This window comes from Lepisma saccharinum, chromosome 14 (genome assembly GCF_977018435.1).
Source record: "Lepisma saccharinum chromosome 14, izLepSacc3.1, whole genome shotgun sequence".
In the NCBI taxonomy this organism is placed as follows: domain Eukaryota; kingdom Metazoa; phylum Arthropoda; class Insecta; order Zygentoma; family Lepismatidae; genus Lepisma; species Lepisma saccharinum.
The window spans coordinates 14,371,544-14,398,396 of NC_139242.1; positions in this window are offsets into that span (position 1 = coordinate 14,371,544).

Genomic DNA, 26,853 nt, shown 5'->3' on the forward strand with positions numbered 1-26,853 from the left:
TCCCAGGCTGAGTTTTTGTACTCTAGTCCTATCTCTGGTCATTATGTTCTTAATGCAGCTTACAAAAAGGCATCAAATACAAATACAGAAAGGTCCATTTACCAACCTGAAGAAGCAGAAAACCAACACAGAGACGAGCGTAAGAGACTACTGCATCTAACAGCTACAATGATAAGAGCAGATATTGATGCTAGCAAAGGCATAAGTATTAAGCCACCGGATGTTACTGAGCTGACACTGGCAACTTCAAAGTCTCTCATACCGAATAGCTTGTACTACTGGCTGTTGCGCTTGATCGTTTCTACCCCTGAGAGTGAAGATGACGAGGCTTCTCCAAATGTAGAAACGAGGCAGACGAAAGGCGAATTCTTATGTTAGCCCATGACGTTGTTCATTGCGCCTCTCGCGGTCGCATTAAAATGCCTTCACATGTAAGTCTGGCAGTGTTAGTTCGCCATCTAACAGCTTTAAAACAGCTTGCAACTATGCTGAATAGAATGGGTCACTGCGTCTCATGTGATGAAGTGCAAGTTAAAGATACCAGCCCTGCAAAGGAAATCCTAGCTAAACTGAGCAAACAGGTGTGGTTGTAAATTTTGCCGAGGTTCCTTTGTACAATTAGCAGCTAACAATAATTACATCAATGAGGTAACTCTAAACGGAATGAACACAACTCATGCCACCACGTTAGTAGTGTACCAGAGAGGTAACTTCGGTCCAGTACCACAGCAAACAGTTCATGCTGTTCACACAAAGAGACAACGATATCTGTTGAATCAAGAGGTCGTTGCCCAGGCCTTTCTGAACTTCAGTTCTTCTGGGAGGCGACCCACTACTCGAAAGTGTCAGGGGAAAATCTTGGATGAATGGCTTATTCCTAGGGACCAACAACATTCATACCCTGCACAGATGCACCTCGCTTGGGCACTGGTTCGTCTATGTCCAAGTATATTATTCGAGGTTGAAATAACTCCACCAAGTCCAAGTGCACAAATAACGCCAAGTTGAAGTGGCTTTAACGCTATTGTTCATACCTCCACACCAAGGTTGGTTTCTGCCCTATGTTACAAGGAACGCCAACGGAATACAGCACAGTTTATACTGTCATGAAGAATGTTGTAGCTATGATGAGCAGTCTAGGGCAGAAGGATAGTGTTATAACTTTTGACCTTGCTATCTACGTGAAGGCCAAAGAAATTCAATGGCGACGACCGAAAGAATTTGAAAGTTTTGTGATTCGCTTGGGTGGTTTTCATATAGCTCTAAATTGCCTATCCCTAATGGGAAAGAAGTATAGTGGCTCAGGGTTGGAAGATCTACTAATTGAATGTGGAGTTTATGGTAGCAGTACAGCTTCCTTGCTTCTACAAGGAAAGTGCTACAATCGCAGAGTGAGGGCACACAAACTAATGATGGAGGATTTCTTTCGCCGCGAGTGGGCAGAGTTTGCGAAATGGTTGCTAACAGCTGAAAAGCTTCATCGTGACGTAATTACAAAGCAGACTTCAGAATTTTCAAAGAACTGTCACGTGGTTTTCGTATACGTTCATCACTATTCGTCTGGCATATGATGCACTGATCAAAATTTGTATATTTCTTCCGTTTTGCAGGAGATGGTACAAGACTTACAGTTGGCTCATCTACTTGTAACGTGTCCATTTTGATTTGGATAGCTGTCACTTGAACAATTCAGGAACGCTGAAAACAAAAGGCTGAGGTTAGAAAGTCATATAACTGTAATTCTTATTATTGAATACGTTGCTAAAATCCATATTTACATCAAAACCAACACATCTACATAGATGTGAATAAAATCTTTTCTGTAGAGCATTTCATTATCTTTCATTTGTTGTCAATATTATTTAAATCGGTCCATCCTAACCGGAGTTCTGCACATTTTAAGCCAACGACTCCCGAACGTGACCGAAGTCACGTGATCACAACACAAAATGGCGTCCATAAAATTAATGATACCACAATTTGACGTGACATACTACCTAAGGTGTTCATATATAACCCATTCTACCAAACTGTGGTGTCAAACCTTAGATGTAGCGCCGGTTGAGCGAAACATATTTTTTTTCAGATATTTGCTCCTTGACTAAAAATCCATTTTTGCAAGGGAAGCGAGCAAGAAAAATTTACGAAAACTATTTTTATTTAAAAACACTAAGTTGCTGACCAAGACAGTTTATTAAGATAAAAAACACTTAATAGGTAACGTTTCAACCCTGTATCAGGGTCTTCCTCAGACGAAGAACTAAACTAAAATGATGAAATATACTACACACAGAGAAATATTACATATACATAGCAGGGTCACTAGCCACACAACAACAAATCAAGTTGACAGTCCTTATCTAGGAAGATTTCTCCAAAGGAATTAAACATATCACCTCCTGACAGTTGTTGACTAATGGGTCTACTACACTGACAGGTGATTGACAGGTCAAGATTAGCAACAGTCTAGAACCACCTGTTTACCACTCACCTACCCCTCCTGCCTTTTTGGAAATGGATGAATACCTCCTCCTCTGGTTTTCTTCTTTTCTCTTCTTTCTTCCTTGTTCATACTTCTTTTTTCTTCATTCCTTTTCTTCATCCTTTCAACTTTCTCTAACACACTCTTCCATTCCTTGGTTATCTTGAGTACTTCATTCCAATTCATGATGTCTTCTCCTTTCTTTTCTATTTCTTTGGTCTCCTTCCATTTTATCACTAGTTCTCTCTTCTCTTTTCCTATTCGTCTAGCCGAATCCCATTCAACTTCATGCCCTGTTTCTCTAATGTGTTTGAATATGGTATTCCTGTCTCTCTTCAATCTCACATCATCCATGTGTTGCTTTAACCTGTCTTTAAGTCTCTTCTTCGTTTCCCCATATATACACTTTCACATCCTCTGCACTTCACCTCGTAGATAATCCCTTCCTCTTCTTCCTCTCTCTCTCTTTTCTTCCTTCTTCTTGCTGGCTATACTTAAAATAGTGTGTCCGCCCTTCCTGTAAGTTCTTATACCCACTTTTCTCAGCACTTTGCATATCTTCTCTGTGGCATCGTCCATACTTCTTATACCAAACCATCTCTCTTTTTCTTTTTCTTCCTTCTCTTCCAGTCCTCTCTCTTTTATCTCTTTCCTTCTTCTGTTGATGTTGTGTCTGTCTTTCTTTTCATAGCCATTCTCTTCTAGTTGTTCCCACAGGCTATTAATCTTGGTTTCTTCTTCCCCTTTCTCTGTGCATATCTTCTTTATTCGGTCTTCCATGTTCCTTATAAAATTACGGTTACGTAGTTCCATCACCCACATCACTTCTTTTGTGGCAGAACACTCCTGCCGAACACTTCTTTTGATACCATGTAGCCACAATCCCCATTCCTCTCTTCTTTTTCATCTCAATATCCAAGAAATTTAATGTTCCTTCCTCTTCCGTTTCGAGCTCAAGAAATACCCCTGCTCTCTCATCTTCTATATCTTTAACAAGCTTACTCAGCTGCCTTTTCGTTCCCTTCCATATCCCAAAACAATCATCCACATATCTACAAAACAGACTTAACTTATCTCCTCCTTGCACTATCACTTCCTTCTCCCATTCATTCATAACTAATTCCGCCAGCACAGGGCTAAAGCAAGAGCCTATATTCAGACCTTCACTAATCTTGATGAGTTTACTGTTGTAGCCATTGTCCCAAAGACCCTGATACAGTGTTGAAACGTTACCTGTTAAGTGTTTTTTTATCTTAATAAACTGCCTTTTTCAGCAACTTAGTGTTTTAATATGGAAAGAAGGCTTAATTATATTACTATTTTTATTTGCATAAAATTTGAAGTTCTGGGTGGTAATTGCCCCCTGCAGGTACACTTGGCCGTCAGTGTTTGCCCCCCTTGTCCCCCTAGAACTCATTTCCGACCGAGGTTGGGAGGGATAAATGCCCCCCTGTGGTTGCGCTACTGGTAATAGTAGAGAGAGGGAGTAGATATTTGATTTTCGTTACTTAGCCTTGCTTTTCTTCAACTTGTAGCTAATCGCAACAATGAGTGATGAAGTGAAATTGATGAAGAGACACTCATAAACTTCCGCAATTACAGGGGGGCATTAGGCATTGTCCCCCCCGACCTTTTACGGAAGTCCATTCTAGGGGAAGCAAACATTGAAGTAAAGAAAACAAAACTAGGAGAATCTAAGAATAGCAGGACGATTGGATACTCAGGATGGAATTATAGTTTTTACGTGTTCCTTGCATTTTTCTTCCGGACGGCCAAGGGCACTTGCAAGAGGCACAGTGGGGCAATTGCCCCCCCCCTCGATTTCAAATGTTATACAAATTAAAATACATTCTGTAAATTTTTCTTGCTCGCTTCGCTCGAAATCTCTGCTGTTCTTATAGTCAAAGTTCAGAGCCATAGTCATGGGGCGGCGGGAGTCCGCCCTGGGAGCCAAACGATCTATATGAAAAAAATAATGTTAAAGAGAATTCCGTGGCGTCCCGTAAAATTATTTGCGCCCTATTAAATCAATTTATCTCTGTCAAACTTAATATGAAATATTAATGAGGACACTGTAATCCAAGAATTAGGGAGAGAGCTATAGGAACACAGAAAAGTCAACAATAAAGAAACGGAGGGAAAGTACAGCGGAACAGAGAAGGAAGGATGTTAGAAAAAAGTAGGTGAACAGAGGAGAAAATAGTGAGAGAGAAAAATTGCATTTCTTCTTCATCACTCCAAGCATACTTGTAGTGTTGCCCACGGGACGAGACGGGACAGGCTTTTAAAAATTCGAGGCGAGACGAGATTGATCATGTGTCCCTTTGACAAACGAATATTTTCGAGACGAGACAGCATTTCCACGAGACGAGACAAGCCAAAGTCTCATCTCGTTGGCAACACTACTTACTTGAAGTGCATCCCATATAATATTTTTTAAGTTTTCTTTCCAATAAAGTAAACTTGAAAAAGCAACAAATCCTGATGTGGTGCTTGCTTTTCACAAGTTCTTTCTAGGACACCCTGCAAGGTACGAGGTTTAGGTCTATGTGATTTAGGATCAAGTGGTCAAACTAATTCGGACATACCATCTTCTGCTCCACTAATCACATTTGCAGTTTGGAATGGTCCTCCACCTATGCAAGAGCAGCATATTTAACACGTGAAGAACCATTGAAATTCAGAAGCTCCAAGAAAAGCAAAAGTTAAGGAGGTGTGTCTGGAATAAATTAGGTTAGCGAACATCAGATAGCATATATATGGACAGAGAAGGAAATCTTGAAATAGGAATGCAGGTGCGACTTCCGATCGAGCAATGTCACTGCTGAGTAATGGACACTGGGAGACATTCGCCGGGAGGAAGTCGTGGCTGATCGGGAGTTGCATTTGGGGGTTCTTTGGGAGAAGGTTGCGTTAGGTAAGTGAGAGGGGTCTTCTTCCTGTCCATGTTCTGGGTGCGTAATAAATATTGGGTGAGAAATAAGAGCGAATGTGTCTACCTCTATATCCCCATACTGCCAATTGGGCAGTTCAACAATGTACAAAGGTTGGATAAAAAGTAATGGCAACACTGCTGTCCCGTGAAAGGGGTGAGTCACAGCGCCACAAGCGTTTCGTGGCTGATAAAGGAATGTCAGACGAGGAAGTATAGTGAGTGGGAGCGATTGTATGTTATTCAGTGTAAAACACCAGTGCTCTGAAGCAGAGGACGAGAGTGCAAGCGCCCTAACAATATGTTTAGGCAAGAAGAACGTCTCTCAGGCAGACGGTCAACGCTGCCTACTTCTGCACCTTCTTGCAACACCACCTTCGTCTCGCATTAAGAAGGAAGCGACGGCACGGTGTCCCATCATCCTGCTTGACAATGCAAGGTGTCACACTGCGAACAATGTGACGGCGCTCCTGCATAACTGGTAGTGGGAGGTACTGGAACATCTGCCGTATTCAACGGTATGAGACCGTGTGATTACGACCGTTTTGTCAAAATGAAGGAACCACTGGGCGGGAAGCACTACGACACGCGCGAAGCCATCATACGTGCTATAGGGCGGTCACTGCGGGACATCGACAGAGATGGACGTGCTGACGGTGTACGACGCCTTCCATACGTGTGACAGAAGGTCGTAGAGATGAGGGGCGATTACGTTGAAGGAATGTAACACATGCTCCTCTGCCAATACAGTCAAGTACCAATTATACCAGTGTTGCCATTACTTTTTATCCAACCCTTGTATATATAAAAGGAGGAACCCCCGAAGAATGCCCAGCCTCCACCCACATACATTCGACGCTATGGCCTTATGTCCTGGTGCCTAAAAAGACCAGGACGCCTTTTACATGAATGTCGGTTCCACCGTTTTTCTTCTCTCTTTCCTTTATTGTTTAAATTTTACAAGTTGTCTTGATTCTACAGGTATCTTTTACAGACATTCTGCAGAAGTGTCATGAGATAGCATATGCCAAATGTGCAATAAATGTTTTAAACACTCCGTGGCGGAGTGGTTAGCACAGCGCGGTTCGAATCCCGGTTCGGACATGGATGTTTATGTTTGTTCCAATGAAAATTGAGCTAATACAGAGAAAGTTGATAAATGTGAAAATTGAGAAAGAAAAGTGAAAAACGGGGATACTACCTTATAGGGGTATATAGGGGTATATAAGGAATACCGGGGTTCAATTCCCTAGGTCGGTGATCTAAGGTCGGATTTTTTTTTCCACATATAGCGACTCTGGGTCTCACCCAGCCTCAAATCGATGGATACCTGGGAGCAACCCTGGGGGATAAGGCGGCTGGAGGGTGGTGCCCTACCGCTACATCCCCTAAATGTGCCTTCATGGCACGGTGCTATACGGGAACTTTAACTTCGCCTTTACAACGTGTCTCTGTCATTCGTGACCAATAACGACAACTAAAGTTAGAGAAGATGATATCTTAGATGACAAAGAGACAAAAATCACCCAGGGTGCAGAGTTCTTGGAACGCAGAGGACAAGAGCATTTAGAAGCAAACACCGGACTAACCAACTTTCTAGTCATCTCTAGTGATGCTTGAGCTTGTCCTTGGCGGTAATTACAGTGACAAATTTTCCCCAGCATATCAAACAGAAAATTATCACTTTAATCGTTTGGCTCTATGACCATGGCTCCAAAGTGAATGAAGGCACGTTAGAGCGGGTGTGTGTTTAAGGGTCCGCACACATTATTAGAGTCCGACTATTGCCACAAATGCCTATTTTGTTCATTTGATCAGATTTGTATGTTTACATTACAGAAATAAGTTTCAGGGTAAATCACAAATTATATGTAAATTCTACAATCGCTTGTAATGGCTACTGCGACTGCTATAATGCCGCCGCTCTGGGAACCCGTCTGCAATCACAGCGCAGGACGGTCATTTTGACAAAACTCATGTTTCCCTGCTGGCTACTTCGGAGAGGAGGGGCCGGCTCCTGTAGCGGAGTGGTTAGCACGTCGCACTACGACGCCAGTTGTCCCGGGTTCGAATCCCGGCCTGGACATGGATGTTTGTGAGTGTCCATTCATCAATTTCATCATGTCATCACTAATTCCCATCTTCACAAATTAGCACAAGAAGCGAAGTAAAATAAAGCAAAGTTCCTTCATAGGTAAACGCTGCAACAGAGGGTCACTGCCATAAAAATTGCCCAGCGCCGGGAGTAAGCGCGATGTGTTTATTAGTGCCTGAAATGTTTCAAAAGAGAGACAAACTACCGTTTCAACTATGAAAAGTGTGTCCTTATCCTCCTTTTGACGACTCACGCCCGCATCAAAATAGACGATACCAGCCTTCCCCGATGGCTCAGTGGTAACGTCGTCGCCTTATAATCAAGGGGTCTCGGGTTCGATAACCGGTGGAGGCACATAGTGGTTTGGATCCCACTTTAAGCTGTAGGTACAGTCCGGGTTAGCCCTTCTGTGCATAAAGTAATCTTAAAACGCAACTCCAGCCAACTATCCGAAAGTTAACTCTGAATTCTGCAAGTGATTCGAATTGCAGCATCGGTCATGAACTTTCAAAGAAATGGCCAGAAAAGTAACACGTAGTTAGATTGTTACAGGTGGATAAAGGTTTGAGCAAGATGTATATTGAAACAATTTACACCTCTTTGAATTCATCTTTCAAATGGGAGATGAGTTTGACTGCCAACAATTTTTAGAATCCAACACTTCTGATGGTAGAGGGGCTCGAACTCCCTCATCCCTCTCCTCCAGTTAGGCCTATCAAAGAGTCAGCTTGATCTCACCCCATGTGATTTCTGTGTTAAAATATTCTCTGATCCATTTCTCCAAACCACCACTGTATGCTCCAATTTCAAGTTTTGTCTAGTGTTTCTTTCAGGGTCTATCTTATCTTTAATCTCATCATTGTAGCTATAAGTAGAAAGTAGCAGGACACTGACGTACTATAAGATATGCACAAATATATGTTTATAAATTATTAAAGAAGAGACTAGACTGTGTTAATTTGTCAAGTAAAGCAAGTCAGTATCTTGGCTATTTGTTTTTGCATTCGAGTGTCAGCCCTTGTTGGGTTCTGACTCATTATTTTCATTGCACTGATGACTTTGCGGGATTTTCGTTGTTATTTTGGTCCTCCGCGCAACTGTTGCGGTGTGGATTTCCTTGTTTTTCACCTCATGGCAGGATAAGATGTATCAGTTCTAGATGTTCTTTTATTAGTCTTCCATCCTTGGCAGCTTATAGATGTATTGCCGTGGATTTTGCAATCCAGTTTCACTAATGGTCGGATTGGGATGGTGTGGCTGAAGGCCACAGAACTTTAGTTTGATTCGACCCATGAAGTCGAAGAGTGTTTCCTCTCCTATAGCATCTCCAATTTCAACTTTTGGATTATATCTGCCTGCCATAGTAATAATCCTCAGCGTCTTATTTTGTCAGGACAGGACAGGACTATAATCAATCGATTTTCTATTTTTGTTGATGTTTCGGGAACATTGGCATTATTACTTGCGATCTTTTCCCGGTCTTGGTTTGCTTTATTTTGATATTTTCTCCTCTCGGCACTACTGTTGTACTCACAGGGTATTTAACATTGTATTACATTGTAGAAGTTACATTATACTAGAATTAGATTATTTATTTTGATTTGCTGTTGTAAGTCCACTTTATGCACAGTAAGGCTAATCGGGACTGGACCTGCAGTTTAAAGTGGGGTCTGAAATACTATGTGCCTCCACCGGGTATCGAACTCGGGACCTCTTGATTACAAGGCAACGACGCTACCACTGCGCCATCGGTGAGGCTCTATATTAGAATTTGAAAAAGTAGGTAGACCCGATCATTCTATTATATTGTATATATTTGCTTTTGTCTTCCTTCTGCCGTTGTCCTAAGTGGTTTACTCAGTTTAGTGTTGTGTATTGAACCTGATATTACGACGGCAACCCATCCAGAAAGTTTTCGAATTGTTGTGCATCGAACGAGTGCTCCCTGGGCGATGGCAACAATAAGAGATTCAAAAGGAACAATTAAAAGCTAAAACTCTCGAGGCCTCGGTGGCGTAGGTGGCTCTGGTCGATCCCGTGCATGCTCTTGGGTGCAGCTTGCTTGTCCCGCGTGATAGCTACGTGCTTGACGGCGACTTGCCTACGCCCGGACACACGGAGGATCCCTCTGACTTGGAATTCGTCACCCGATGGTGGGCCTCACAAAGTTTTTTCATTATGTGATTATGGATTGGTTCAGGATCTAGAGACAAAACGATGGACGGCAATTACCTTCCGCCAGGGGGTCCAGGGTTCGAATCCCGGCATGGGCATGGATTTTTTCTTATTTTTTTTACAGATTCTCATTTATCGTGTTCGTGAGGGTATTATTTCTATTACAATAACTGCACCGTTAATACAGATTGTCTGTAAAGTATTCCTTCGTTAATATAAGAAAAACACCGGATATTTTCGGAAAACGAAATCGATTTAATAAAATCAATACACAGGTCAAAACTGGAAAATGCTGGTCTCAGAAATATGGTTATGAAATGCTGAGACAAGAACTGGCTGTACTTTCAGACTTATCTGAAACATTGAAATAGTGAGAACCAGTTCCTTTTCTTAGAGGATATCCCTATTTAACAATAAACATAGAACATTCTAAGATTTTAACTTGAAATTTTGAAAGCAAATAAGATTAAATAGATTGTAAAAAAAAGTAAGCCAGTAGTTCTTCACTCAGAATCTAACAGAGAAGTTTTCGTGCATTGAAAACAAAAGGATGAAGAAAATATGATCAAGCTTTTTGTTGCATTTCCTTACCTGTAATCATCTACATTTCGATACATACATATATGTATCTATCTATCTATGCAATAGAATGTAATAGATAATAATATCAAAATCTAGGTGATTAGAGGTTAGGAAATGCATCAAAATGCTAACACTGTTGTTTCCATGTTAATATAACATTCAAAAGCTGACCAAGGCAAAATTTATTGTATGTATAAAAATATACACTAAGAACGTAACGTTTTCACCTTCTAACAGGGTCTTCTTCAGACAAGGATTCACAATAAATTCAATATTGTTAGAGGATGGAAAAGTTACGTTTTTAGTGTATATTTTTTATACAACAAATTTTGCCTTGGTCAGCATTTGAATGTCTTATCAAAATACTTGTTCATTTTTCCTTTATCTTATATATGTATGTGTGTGCGTGGAAAACTGTAAAAGAAATGAAGTATTAGGTGAACATAAAGGTTTGTTTATATTTCAAATTAATAACAGGATTTTTAATTGACATCTTGAAATATACTGCGATTCATGTGATAAAACACCTAAACAAATATTGTACCAGGTACAGCGTAATTTCCTGGTTCAGGTGACAGAGCAGCACAATTTGGGAATGAAGCAGACTTTTCCTGTGCGTTGCATTGGTAGAGATGATGCAATTGCTGAAGTCCTCTAAGTCACAGTCACTGACATTTCTTGGTTGTAACGATTCTATTTGACAAGTATTCTATCGAGATATTTTTATAGCAGAGATGAGATCCTTTTGCAGGATTCGTTGGAAGCAAAACACTCTAAAGGTAAAACGGAAAAAATAAAATCAGGAACCTTTAAAAATTAAAAACATCTTCATTGCTGGTAAGAAGCACAAAAAAGATGTTGAATTGGAACTGACATTTTGAAAGTCACGTACTCAATTTTTTAAAATATATTTTAACCTGCAAGGTATGGCATTATTACTTTTTATTCTAATAAGTGGAGAACTTGTGGTTCTTGTGGCTGTTCTAGATATCGAATGTAAAAAATAATTAATATAAGCTAGTACATTGTACGAATTAATGACTCGCCCGAGAATTATTCTACACTTAAAATGGAAAAACGCACATGATTTTTTTTTTATATATAGTAGACAATTAGAAGCTCCTTAGGAGATGCATTTTCGGCATTGTTAATATGTATCAGTAAACAATGCAGAGCCATCTGTCCGAGAATGTTTGAATCATTGTTGCATCATACTCTGAACTTCATAAGGCACCTTATGTTCACGAATAGAGACCACACCAAAGTATTATGCAGTGGCGCAGGAACGTTTTGTATTTGGGCTGTACAAAGTTGAATTTATGCGTGTGGTGTGTTTCAATGGATTCCAATATAACTGTAGGCTTGCATAAAGTAGACAAGTGAACTTGAAACAAATAAACACGGGCCATTCCATTTTAGAATAACTGAAAATTTTCAAAATAATATTTTCATAACTTTGCATTGCCAATAAAAAATACCGTATTACAGAGTAATTATGAATATTTTAAAACGTTTTGTGTTAATTTTCATTGTACAATGGAGAGTAAAATTAATATCTTAATTTGTTTTTGTTTCTTATCTACTAGATTTATGTATGTAGAAGGGGCGCCGAAACAGGGAGGGGCACCCCATTTCTCCGTTGAGCCCCAATAAGGGGCCCAATTTATAACTTTCAACACGATTTCATTTTGTAACAAAATATTGTTTGTGTGATGGAAATTTCATAAATTATTTGAGGTGTGCTACTTCATACTGCATTACTGTGGCTTATACAATGCGTAACCAACGCTAAAAAGTATGTTTGTGTGTGTATGTGTAAGCACGTGTGAAGATATAGAACTCCCTTAAAGGATTGTGTAAAACAGAATATGATAATAAAATTCTCAATCAAAAGTTGCACATAAATATTATGTTACTTAATTATGTAATCACAATGTAGAGATATTTTTGTCCAGCTCATAAAGTTAGATGTACGTACAAGGTGTTTCAATAAAATGGTAACTGAACAAGGTGTGTTTTGGATACTTTTAGTTATCTTTTTGTTGAAACACTCTGTACCTTGATAAGTATATTATCGTAATTAGAAAGATTGAAAGGTAAACTCAAGTGTGTATATTCTTAGGTCTCTACTATGGATTCTTTTTATATATAAAAAAATGCTTCTCCCCCCCGCAAACGGAAAGAAGTCTGTCTTTACGCTTTCCTTAGCTTTGGGCCCCCGAAAATGTCTGAAGGAATCGGCGCCTATTGTATATGTAGAGTTGCACAAGTTTGCCGCATTGTAACACAGACCTATTGCTGATCTACGACGTACATACATTTTCAACTTTGAGTTAGTGCCTGTAGACCACAAGAAGGATAAGTCTTTGGAGTCCACGTGCAGTCCTGCCACTTTGCTTAATTGTGTAATCGTGACACAATTAAGATTGATTATTAAATTTTAGGTGTGAGATTTGAAGCTTTTGATAAAATGATAAATCTTAGATTGTCAAGGGATTTCTGTAATGGAGAGAGAGTTTGAACATTAAATTTTGGAGACTGTATTTAGCGATATGGTATCCACACGTTTTCAACTCCGAACGTGCCAAAGGAGAAGCTGGAAAAGACTAAATATCTCGGGATCCTAAGAAAGTATTGACACCCCATTAAATTAATATTCTTGAAAGCCTGCAAAGAAATGGATGTAATTTTTTTTTTTGCACGCTTCGCTCGCAATATCTTGTGAGCATGCGTGTTTGCCGCCTTTCTCAGGTGAATGTGAAGTGTTATACTATAGCTGCAGCACAAAACATAAGCGATATTCTCGATATTCATCGCCGTATTATATTATCTCCCTGGGCTTTAGAATTTCTGGCTAGGGTTTTGTATTGTCTCGTGAAACAATAACTGAATCGGTCATACGGCTGGATCATGTTATTTGGTTTGCCAAGGGCGCGAATGATATGATTTTGGGGGTTGCGTCATTGGCCTTGGGGGGGTTGGGCACCCCTGCTGCCGTAGGGGATGATATTTTTGTTCAACCCTCGAAATATCATAGAAATTATAATACTAACAATAAAGCACGATAAATTAGAAGTGTTTCAATTGCTGAACTGTTCATACAGTATCTTTTTCTTGCGGTAAGCTCAGCATCAAAATTGAGAGCAAAGTAGAACGTAACGCATGCACCTAGTAATACCTAAATAGGAACGTAACGCATGCACTCCACAATCATGAAAGAATATAGCGATACACTATTTTTAGTGACTCTTTGCAGTAAATTGCATAATTTTTATATAACATGTTCAATTCATTTCTACTGCTTGTTATTTATGTATTATTTTGAACTTCTGTTTAATGTTTTTGTATTAGATAAAGGTTTCATACGTTTTGTCTTGAAGACTTTATACACCAGAGCTCGCCTTTGTCTTGTTTCTTCACAGAGTATCTCAGTAGCGTGCAAAATTTTGTCGTTTTCAGCAAGAAAAGTACATGTCAATGGCAACAGTGATTCCGTGCGGCAAGGCTGCGTTCATACAGGATAGAAAATGCCGTTTTTCGAGGGCTCGTAGCGTCGGAACGAGGCCTTAACGAGCAAAATATTTTATTAATAGTAGAAAAGTTGATGCGCTGTGAACTTGTTAACAGTGTTGTACGGGGTCACCCTGTGTAGTGTCAGGGACGTAGCTAGTCTGATGTTTTTGAGGTGCATAGGCGTGCGTATTCCCTCTCATTAGGGGGAGGGGGAGCAAAAGCCTTGACGGAAGTTCAGTCGGGTAAAGAAAAATTACATTCCATCTCACTATTCTACAAACTCGGTAATGTTCCGAACGAAAAAGAGGCGTATCTAGAGTTTGTTTAGACGGTCTATCCAGGGCGACGGCTCTGGCGACTGCAGCCCGCTACGAAATCCTACAAATATCCAAGTCACATAGAATAGAATAGAATATAGGTTTATTTCAGTATGAGCCTTTGCGGCTGTACACACATTTCCATACATCAATGAAGATATTTTCCTTCTTCTTCCGCCCCCCCCCCCCCCATGTACTCTCTTTATGCCCTCACATGTTCAACTTTACTTTCATACTAATTGTGGGTTCTTCTCACACAACAGTCTATCAACCTGTTTTATTTGCCTCATGATTTTACACTTATAGCACTAGTTATCATATTGTCAAAAAGAAGCTTTTTGCACACCGCTCTCAGGCACTTTCACTCCCGTCCCTCAACTTATTCGCTCTCTTTGTCCAGACGTAATGTAGGAAGGTTCCCAGGTCCCTTATTTGAGTTTCGTCCCTTCCAGCCATTTCCCTCCCCGTAATGATCCTCATTTTCCCCTCCATTTTTGATTCGTTCATATCCCTTATGTATTTCCGTCTAGCCCCTGCTGTTTCTTTGCACTGGAGGAGAATGTGGAATTTCGTCTCGTCTTCCCCACACATTGGACATTCTGCACTCCCGTCCCTCTCTCGGGCTTGAATTGTGCCCACCCCCTAGCATGAACCATGCTAAACCCGTCCTGTCACTCGCTCCGCGCACGTCTACGTATTTTCGCCTTCCCCATTTCCTATCCCCATCCACGATTTGTGCCGAAGCTAAAGATACTTTCCCCGCACATTCTGCCAAAATGTTTTGTTTGCTGATGTCCTCCAATCTGTCCCGTATGATCCCCATTTCCTGCATGCCCGCCCTCCCATCGACTCCTCCTTCCCAAATCCACCCAAGCCCTATAGTGTATAGTTCCTTCTTTTTCATTGTTTCTCACTGACGTTCCTTTGAGTCATTTTTCTGCGCTTGTATAACGAGTTTTTCTTTAGATTTCCATCCCCAATATTCAGCAGTCTTGCCCAATACTTGAAACCCCTCATTTTTGCATCTACTTCCTCCCTATACTTTTCCATTTCTCTAAGAGCCCCGTACCCCTTCCCACCCCTAAAACTTGTTTTAGAAAGTTTGCTTGTACGCAGTTTACCATTTCTGTTGCCCCCAGCCCCACAGTTCGACACCATAGAATAATGTGGCCTCGACTGTAGCTTCGTATACCCCCTCGAGTGATCTGGTTGGTACATTAGGAACTCATTTTTTTAGTTTACCCATCGCGTACATAGCTTTGCTTTGCTTCTTTGTGCCTGTCTTGTCCATTTACCCGACATTTTGTCATGATACCCAAGTAATCGTACTGTTTGTGTCCCCCCATATTTCCATTGTCTGTCCCCACCAAATACGTACCCATTTTAAAACACCATGACTTTAGTTTTCGTAATATTAACTCGGAGAGCCCATTTCTCGCAGTACATAAGCAGCCCATCTGACCCTTCCTGTAGTCCTTTGTGCTAGAAATTAGCACCAGATCGTCCGCATACAGTAATAGTGTCCGCGATCGACGGCTGTTGCGTGTCCTTCTGTGATAGATCTTCTACAATATCATTAAAAACAGAATGAATAGAACTGGGGAGAGTAAGCAGCCTTGTTTCACCCCCAGTACCGATTTATTTGATCCCGTCACTTTCCCATTCCCACATTTAATGCAAAACTCTACTTTTTGATAGGCGGCCTGGAGAGAGAGTCTTTAGCATTTTGGCAGACATACCCACCCCCCATAACTTGGTCCACAACATATTCCTGTTAACTGTGTCAAACGCCTTTTCAAAATCTACATATCAACAGTATAATTTCCCTCTCTTTTCCCCCAGCTTTTGCTGTATTAATGTTTGTAACTATATTATTAATGGTCTGAATTTTTCTCTGAAACCTGCTTGCATGGATGAAAGAACATGAAAAATTTCACACCAATTTTGTAAACGTCGGTACAGAATTTGGCAGTATACCTTGCTCGTTACAGACAACAATGATACCCCCCTGTAGCTGTTTGGATTCCGTTTATCCCCTTTCCCTTTGTAAATTGGGCAGATTATTGTCTTCGCCCATTTGTTCGGGAAGAGTCCCTTCTGGAATAGCCCGTTCATTATTTCCCTGTCTATTTTCGCCATTTGTGGATTTTTGTTCATGGCCTTTATGATATCCGGACTTAAACCGTCCCTACCCGCAGGTTTTCAGTTTCTTAGTGTGCATACTGCCGATGCGTATTTGCATTCCGTTATTTCCCCGTCTAAAACTGGGACAAATGTGCCCAGATAATTGCCTCCGCCTTCGATTAAGTTTCTCGGTCCCTTTTCCCCTCCCATGATTTCCTTGAAATGTTGTACCCTTTCTCTAGGTGAGATTTTTGAATCGTTATATTCTCTACCCTGCAGGCTACGAAATATTTTCCATAGTAGTCCTGTATTTATCTGCTGTAAGGCCTCTTTTATCATATTTACCCTTTCTTCTCCCCATTTTTTCCTCTCGCTTTGTAGTGTTGCAGCATATAGCTTGCGTTCTGCCACGTAAGTTAATCTATTTGCTAAGTTGCTGCTTGCTTTGAATTTCTTCAGTGCTTGTGTCATTTTCTTTTTCTGCAGTTTACATGCTTCGTTGTAAAACCCTTTGTTATTTGTTTCCCCCCCTCCCTTCCCGTCAACTATCATGTGTCTAGCCGCCCTCTCCGTACAGTGATAGTATAATTTTACGACCTCGTGTATGTCCCTGTGTGATAATAATTCAAACATAGTGTGTAGTAGCAAGTAATTTTACTTCTTTAGCAGAATTGAACATCTTCCATAATAAGTTATAATGTACTGAGAAATTCATCTTCTGGACTTCTATCCCTTCACTTTTCGCCTGTAAATGGCTGTTCCTCATAAGGGATGAGCGCCCCCCTTCGAAATAAAATTCTGGCTACGGGCCTGTTTAGACCCCACGCATTGTAATTATATAATGCCATATTTCTAATACGGAAATAGAACTTATATTTAAGCCCGCATCACACGGAACTGGATTTCCAGTAGGTATGCGCTAGTTGGCGCTGGACTGGCTACCAATTTGGTAGTTTTCGCCTCACACGATACTTATCAGCGTACTTGTCGATAGAATTTTGTTCCCATACGTGGGAAGTTGTAATGGCGGCCTCGTGAGATGTAAACAATGTATCACTTCACATTTTTAAAAGCCGATAACTATTCAACCGAGAGGGATAACGTTTCGTATAAAACGTTATTAGGTACAAAACAATGGCGCTGTTTAAATACATACTTTACAACTTTTACTGTACACGTATGGAAGAATATTTTAGTTGTTTCAAATATAAACATCGTGCACTCAGCATAGATGGTGTAACTCAAAGCGGCTTTCATGCTGTATACATTATACGTTGCTGGAGTAACACTCGGAAACCACAGACAAAAGCGCTCATTTGCACACTCACAGATTATCTTCATATGGCGAAATTTTGCTCTGATTGGCTGTTCCACAGAATCTAGTCGAGGAAAGCAAGTAGCAATTAGAACATGTCCTATTCCTCCAAACCAGTCAAGCAGTCAGCCAGGCGGCCATGATTGCTACCTACAAAGTTAATTCAGCCCCAACTAGGACATTCCTACTAGAAATGCAGTTTCGTGTGATAGGGGCTTTACTTGTAAGTAAACCAAGTAAACAAAACTATAATGTAAACAAAATCTACAGCGCTTCTGAAGAAAACTTTCACAGCACACAGACTTGTGAATTGAATGCACATGCATTTACAAATATGGGATAACATATGAAACATTGTTGGTTTAACCTTAGAATAAACTTCAAAAGTCTGACGAAAATAACCTATCGTGTAATGTCAGCATAGGCGTGCGCACAGGGGAGCAAGGTGGAGCAAACCCCCCGTAATCATGGACGTGCGCAGATTTTTATCACTGAGGAGCAAGCAAGATATTTTCCCAGCGGGTAAACAAGGCATAATGCCCCGATAATAGTGTTGTCCGTCTCAAAAACACCACATATATTAAGCCTAAAATTACATTAAGGGGATTTTCTGTGGTTCCCGATTCTCACATGGACGTCCGCAGAATTTTTTTGCAGGGAGGGGCAAGCAAGATATTTTTTCCAGGGGGTGTCCAAACAAGGCATGTTTCCCCCATAAGTCTCTTAAAATACACTTTTTCAGGCTCAAGTTATCAGGTTCCTGCAACACCCTTCCAATAATGAGCAAAATTACTGACTGAAATATACATGCAATGTATAACTTTATGGCAACATCCATTTTTCAGAGGGGCGTGGCACCCCTTGTCCCGCTTCCTTCCGGACGCCAGAGATACACACTATATACGTCCCTGTTTCATATCCATCAATTCATACAATAAACAGTGAGATGAAATAAGTTTTTCTGTCCCGACTGAACTTTCATCAAGGCATTTGCCCCCTCCCCCTCTCCCCATCCCCCTATGTGAGGGTCTGCTCATGCCTATGAATGTCAGTCTTCGTTCAGTTGGTACAAAAGTTTTGATTAGGTCAATTTTGTCACTGACAATTCCAAGTACATTAGAAATGTTGTCCCTCTCGTTGATGGGAACTTTCATATAGCTAGCATATGCATCATAAATATTATCTTGCATTCGGACTTCTGATAAATAACTTCTACCAAGTGTCACACCCTTACCCAACCATATGCGTACAAAATATCTTCCATTGGGATCGTGCGCTTTGCAAAACTTTGTGAAAATTAATATTTCAAGTTAAATATGTTTCCTTAAAAAAAAAGTATTGGAGCATTGAGCACTAGCTGAAGTTTGTACAAGTGTACTTATGGTTCAGCCATGCTCAGATATGAGTAATTATTTTTAGGTGGGCACAATTCACCCACCTTTCCCTAAAATTAAAAGTTGATATTACACTACGATTCACAAACGCTCCCGCTTTTCAAGAAGAGCGGGGGGAATCCTGATGAATGAAATACTGCCCGGGTCTTCAACTCGTTAAAGTTGAGAAAAGCGAAACTAGAAATATCGGGCATGGGGAGACTGAAATTTAAGATCTAAACTTCAAAAACAACCCGGAAAAAGAGTAATGCATGATAATTGCAATCGGTATGTCTCACTCGTTTGGCTTCTCTTAATACTCCAAGTAATTACAAGATATTCACGAACAAATTAAGTAAATTGTTGACGAGTGAGCTTTCCAATTCGAAATGAACTTTGCAGCTACGTAGAGAGAGAAAATTAATACCCCTTTCTCCTCCCCTGATTTCTGTTTCTTCCACAGCTGCAGAAATGTTTTCCTCGAAACTTGAACATCCTCGGAAACAGAACGTTGTTGGCTAATGACTGTTGGCTTGTTGTCTGCAGTGTTGCATTTGCAGGGCTTCCAGTAATTTGACACTGCAGAAAGTAATTATCAGTATGCAGCCTCCTCTGAAATCAACTTCTGAGTTCGTATAATATTTTCGGATCAAAGAGCACGGATCATGAGGCATGCTGGGTGACTTCTGAGGGGAATTTCTATGCAATCAAGGGTTGGGTGCTCATTAACTTCGGTACTGTGCTGCGTTATCTTCACAAGGAATGTAACTGGAGCTATACACATGAAACCATGATAGAAATAGTCTCGCGTCAAAACTTCCAGCATTTACATATCATAGAGCAGGAAGTAGAAAAAATTGGAGAAGCGAATCTGCAGAAAAGAAAGACCAAACATATGACATATGATCAAACCTGTACAGCACAGCACATCTGACCTATCAGTACCACACACAACATCCACCTTCCAATCAAGATGTTGTTCGTAAAGTTGCATGATCCTTTACGTATGGCCGTATATAAATGGTCTGAACAGCAGTAAACATTTTCCATTAATTACATAATCAAATCAACAATTAATTATTAATTATTTTACTTGAAAGATTTTAAAAATATATATATTTATGATTTATTTATAATGGATGGACGCATATTCTTCGATTATCACACAATAATGTTATTTTCTTCATAACCTAAGCATGTTTCAGAATTTGTTATGGAGAAAAATACTGTAACTGGGATTAATTAATAGCATACAGACTCGAAAAGTAAAAATTCACTACCATATGCTCTGATTGGTCAACAGTCCATCTTGAAAGACTTTATTTACAACTGGTTCTAAATAAGAATTCATGAACGTCAAATCTCGTATACAATAAGAAAAATAACGTTCTCTGACGTCACTTACTTCTGGTTCGGAATTCAACGTGCTGTCCGAGGTTCATCCTCTATATAATAAAGGAATACATCGTTATCTATTCAATTATTTGTCCATAAATAATAATTCCGATGTCGAATTATGTGTTATATAATATGAATAATTACAAAATACACATAGATATAATTATTCATATTACATATATGTTCATAATTTTTAATTAGATGACACTTGCGATACAGGTTTAGAGTTTCTAAATGCTACAGCTTTACTACTTGAAATATGCAATCCTTGAGGCATGGAAATAAATGTATATTTCATTACAGTGCAAATTACTTTTACTTTGCGCTCATGTTGTATTGCAGTAAACAATAGTTACTTTGATTATGATATTTAACGTTTAGACTTAATCGTTTGTTTATTGTTTAGTTGAATCTGAATCACGTATGCAAGAAACGCAAGCAATGTGTGAACTTCATTGACGTGTAATACTGCATTGAGTACATATTGTTTTATATTATTATCTTTTGTTTTTTGTTGAACCGCAATTTTCGCGTGCAGTGTTAGAATCTTTGAACCATGTAAATAATCGAGAAAGGACAATACAACTGTGTTGAGGCATACAGACAATCAATTGATAAATAAGTCTGTGTCCACAAAATGGCCTCACATGCTCAATGATAGAATTGAATTGCAATCTGAACATACAGTAGAATAGTTATAGTTTTGCTGTAAATTTATTGCATTACTCATACGAATAATTAAATTAAGAAGACTTAGATGGGCACATGTGTCACGAATGGGAGAGGAAAGAAGTTTCAGGAGTCTTGTTGGGGAATCTGATGGTAAGAGACCTGTAGGAAGGCCAAGACGAAATAACTATATAGCCTTCTTAAACCCGAAGGTTTATGGCTGCAGCAACACAAGCCTTCCATCTGTTCCTATCCTGCGCAAGATCAATCCAATCTTTTACATCCTTGCCGATTTTCTTTAGGTTCAATATATATATATATATATATATATATATATATATATATATATATATATATATATATATATATATATATATATATATATATATTAAATATGATAAAAATACAACATCTAGCACAACTGGCCCTAAAATATAAAATTCAAATTGTATTAGGAGGGAGTCCATATACGTATAGCTAATATGCGCTTGCTATTAGTCTTCCAATGTCAGATAACAAAATAATACACGAGTAATGCAAGGTGACAATGGAAACCACAGAAACGGTAAAGGTAAAGTTCCCCGTGCATAAAGCACCGTGTCATGAAGGCACATTTAGGGGATGTAGGAGTAATGCCCCACACATACTCGACCTCGGCCATTTTGGAGGTCATGTGATCTGCACCACGCTCCAGCCGCCTTTAACCCCTAGGGTTACACCCATGTACCTATTGATTTGAGGCCGGGGGAGCCACAGAGCCGCTTTATGCGGGGAGAAAGCCGAAAGAATTCCAACCTCAGATGACCTACTCCGGGAATCGAAGCCGGTCTCCCGCATGACAGTCAGACACCCTACCGACTAGACCACCGCGGCTCCCAAAAAACCACAGATTTTTTTTTAAAAAAAATACATAAAATACTGATTATGACAGAAGTTATTTTATAACCACTCACGATTATAAATCATATGATTGTAGGCGGGGGGTGTCCAGGGAGGGGGAGGGAATATTTTAGATAATTGAAAATATGGTAAAATACAATGGTAACCTTCCTGGGATACCTTACAATTTGGGGGGTGCGACATTACTGATTATAACTTCTAGAGGGCATCAATTGGGGGAGGCACTAGGTATCTGAATCGTGTTCAGTAGGTCCACCCGATACTTTTATAAGTTTCTTGATGTTCTTATTTTTCATTTCAAATTCAAACTACCTTATCTTTAATGATTGATTGATTTGCTTTATTTTACTTCGCACTTTGTGCCAATTTGGCTCATTTGCGAAGATTGGGATGAGTGATGATATGATGAAATTGATGAATGGTCATTCACAAACATCCATGCCCAGTCCGGGATTCGACCCCGGGACCCTTTTTTTATTGTATGAACTCATAAATAAATAATAATAACTCGAATGCATTAAGACACACATCGCGGTACATTCATTTTGGCATTAAGTAAACTAAGACCAAAAAATGCCAGCGACTCTATGATCTGGGATATAAGCATGTGGACGGACCTTACTATGAGGCGTGTGATGTTTATATCATCGACAAAAATCAGAAATTTTATATTAATTTAGCCTTATATACACTGGCAGCTTATTATTATAATTATATTATTATTTCTTGTTTAGGTGGTTAGACTCATGCATACACAGACCTCCCTCATGGTGACGTCACCGCATTGTAATCAACTACTTTCGATTGGTAATGAATGAATTATTTCAATGTCTTCGACAATTTTGAGTGTATTAAAGTAGTTCATCCATTCTCATTTGCAAATAACTTACCACCTGATTCTACACAAGGTGGACCACAGTTTCAATTATAGTTAGTCCCGATTAACTTACCTGTGCATAAAACTAACATCAACACTTGTGCATACATGCTTGTTTTTCCATGTTTCAAAAGTAAAAGAAGCAAAAATTTGCCTTCAACATATTGAAAGTATATTAAATTCTAATGCTGTATAAGCAATAGACTAGAAAAGCATGATGTAAATATTGTCGTAACTAGTTTATATAAACGATTGGCTATATAATAAGTAAGAAAATTTAAGAGCTACTGCTTTAGAGTTTATTATTTCTAATAGATATATTACACAGAAGCTAGTCGAGACTGGACCACATTTCGTATATGTCTGTCACCATCGAAAATAGAAGATATGTGGACTATATTGCATGTGTATTTCTATAAGCTTGCTTTCATATATAACTTCATTTTTTGATATTTCTACGGAGATGAATAGGGCCCACCCCGATGGCGGAGTGGTAGCGTCGTCGCCTTGTAATCAATGGGTCCCGGGTTCTTTACCCGGTGGAGGCCCATAGTAGTTCGGATCCCACTTTAAACTGTAGGTCCAGTCCCGATAAGCCTTATTGTGCTTAAAACAACAAATCAATCAAACAATCAATCTACTGAGATGAAAACTGAGGTATGTGGAAGGGAGTGATTAACCAAATAAGAGGGGCGAGGAAGCCAGAGGAATGGCAGCATGGCAGCCTTTACTCCACAAGAACAAAACATCAAGCTTCTGTTCATAATGAGTGCCATGGCAACAGAATTCCTTACATTGACCCGTAAACACATTTGTGAAATAGAAAAAAGGAGAAATTTTCTCTGAGACTAAGGGCATTGTTTATGAGTAATGACAGAGCACATTCTTTATCTGAAACCTTCACATAACGAAGAAGATACAGTAGTTCCCTATCAATTGGTTGCGAACGAACAAAGAAGAAAGTTGTGTTATTTTATCTTCAGCTTATGATTAAGCACCATTACTACGAAATTATATTACACAGATTTTTGCCAATACAATAAGCATTTTGATACTTCGTCTAAATACGACTGTAGAAAAACACATGACTAAGGTTCCTAATCTCGTCTCCTGTCGTTAGTGAGCTAACGAGTTTTTATTCTATTCACAATTTCCTTAGTGTCAGGTTCAACTAATCTCCAATCCAATCCCAAGCTTCCTCTGAGAAACTTCTTTCAGGCAACATTAGAATCACAAAAGGGACCACATTGCTAGCAGAATTAAGAGGAAACGGTAGTGAGAAGACGTTGGCAAGTGTATTGTTCGAACAGAATATATTTCCTTGATTCCTTTTCTTCCACATGCTTGCCAAGGACAGTGAAACAAATTGAAAGAGAGACAGATCAATCAATTTCTTACTGAAGAGAACAGCGAGAAGAAATAGCTGCCTTCGGGATATTCTTGTTTTTGCGATGCACTAACAAGTGATTTGATCACCATTGATTACTTTCACCCTGGCCAAGGCAGCAATTTATGGCTTGATTTCATCCAAATGACCTTGGGAAATGTGAAATATTTTGAAATTTGTTTCCCTTGCAGTTTGCCAGAAAGGTGCAGGGTGGATAAGGGGCCAGGTTTCACATCACTTGTCAGGTGTCGTTGTTTTCTTGACAGTGTTATTCAAATTTATCACTTTGTGACTGAAGAGTGATTGCAGAAGAATTGCTGGAAATGAAGCAAATCCTTTTTAGTTCTCAACTCAGCTAGCCTAGGTGAGGGAGAGGCAGGGACACTCATTTAAAGAGGCTCCGGAGTTCAGATCATTCGCATATTGAAATAAAGGATAACGTTATAAAAATTATCACTTAGGATCGTTCCAGCTTCGAATCCAGGCCTGGACATGGGTGTCCCTTCATTTTCATATCATCAACTCATCGTCGCGATTACCCAAAAGAAGTAAAAAAGCGACGCTAAGTAACACAAACACACATAGAATGAGGTGGTAAGTTATTTGAAAACGGGAATGGACAAACTAACAGTTGGGCTGAAAAGTTCGTAGGCTAACATAGTAAAAAATATTTTTTTGACAAAATTCGATTTTATTATTCAATATAGTTGCCTTCGAGGACGATACAACGATTATAGCGGTCATACAATTTTTCGATGCCATTTTTATAGTACGATTTCTCTTTAGCCTCAAAATAGGCCTCAGTTTCGGCAATTACCTCTTCATCAGTGCTAAATTTCTTTCCAGCGAGCATTCTTTTAAGGTCTGCAAACAGGAAAAAGTCACTGGGGGCCAGATCTGGAGAATATGGTGGATGAGGAAGCAACTTTATTACGGTTGAATACAGTAGCGGCTCGTGCCTAAAATAACAGGTGAAGAAGTATATTTATAGGCAATGAAAACAAATAGTAAGTGCCAGTGCACCCCCCCCCCCAATTTAAAACGTCTTTTTTGTCTTCATCCGTCCATCTGGAAAATGGTGTCTGCAACAAATTACACACTAAGTCATTTACTAGGTTCATTGTAGAAACCACAGCTCAACACATGAACACAACACACGATAGGAAACGCGAAACACACACGCGGAACAAGATCTCGCGAAAACGCGAAGATTTTGCCACAAGCACTGGATGCGATGTTTTCTCCGACGAGAGAACTGCTTCATCTAGAAGGCGACACCCGTTCAAGGCCAACGCTAGGTGACGTCACCGTTGCCATGACAACCGGCTAAGTTTTCCGCAACCTAGCGGTGTTTGCTCTTGGGTTGGGACGAACTCAATACGTGCGTAGCGCCGAGCGGCGTGTTATTTGAGTATTATCGTGTGCGTTCTGCTGGGAAATAGTTTAATTTAACAAGCAAATGAAAAATGTCAATATTAATTTGAAAATTAGGTGAAAACATCTGCACTTGTTGCACTTGGCCAGCCGCCACTGGTTGAATATCGCTAAACATTGCTCCGAATCATCAAAACGTTGTTGCTTTTGATCGATTGTGAGCACGCGCGGCACCCATTTTGCACACAGCTTTCGCATGTTCAAATATTCAAGCACAATATGTCCAACACATTCCTTTGATATTTTTAAAGTCTCAGCTATCTCGATCAACTTCACTTTACGATCATTTAAAATTATTTTGTGGACTTTTTTGATGTTTTCGTCGGTAACAGCCTCTTTGGGGCGTCCACTGCGTGCATCGTCTTCGATGCTCATTTCGCCTCGTTTAAATTTAGCAAACCACTTCTCAACGGTTGATTTTCCTGGTGCAGAGTCCGAATAATGTTTATCAAGCCAAGCCTTGGCTTCAACAGTATTTTTTTTCGCCAAAAAGCAATGCTTTATTAACACACGAAATTCTTTTTTTATCCATTTTTTCACAATAACAAAAGCTGCTTCACTCACAATGCTATATCTCACGAACTAATTATCCGGCAGCTGTGAAATTTATACACGTATCTTTTGAAGGTTAGTACTAAGTAAAAATCACATGGATTTAATTCTAGTAACGCCATCTATGAGTCAGCCTACGAACTTTTCAGCCCAACTGTTATTTCAATACGCTCAAAATTGTCGAAAATCACAGCAATCATACTCCTAGCACACACGACGCTGAAATAATGAATTCATTGCCATTCAAAAGTAGTTAATATGTGGTAATCATTGATTAGCAGAATGTAACAACGATGTTAAAACGTAACTTTTTTATTCAATAAATTAACTGGCACGTATATTTTTGTTCATTTTGTTGTTGATTTGCTTTATTTTACTTCGCTTTTTGTGCCACTTTTGGCTAATTTGCGAAGATGAGGATGAGTGATTATATAATGAAATTGTAGAATGGACACTCACAAACATCCATGTCCATACCGGGATTCGAACCTGGGACTGGCACGTAGACACAAGATAATTATAAGAGGAGTTATATTATAATTAAATATGTTTAAAATTTGCTACAATGCTAGGACAACAAAAAAATAATACTTGTGATTAAATACAGATCACCACATCAATAATATGTTGGAAATGGCTAAAAGGAAATACATAATTATGAATTTTCCAAACTTTCATTCTTTTAAAGTTAATTCTTATTGCATTTTGCTAAAAACGAGCCGACCTGA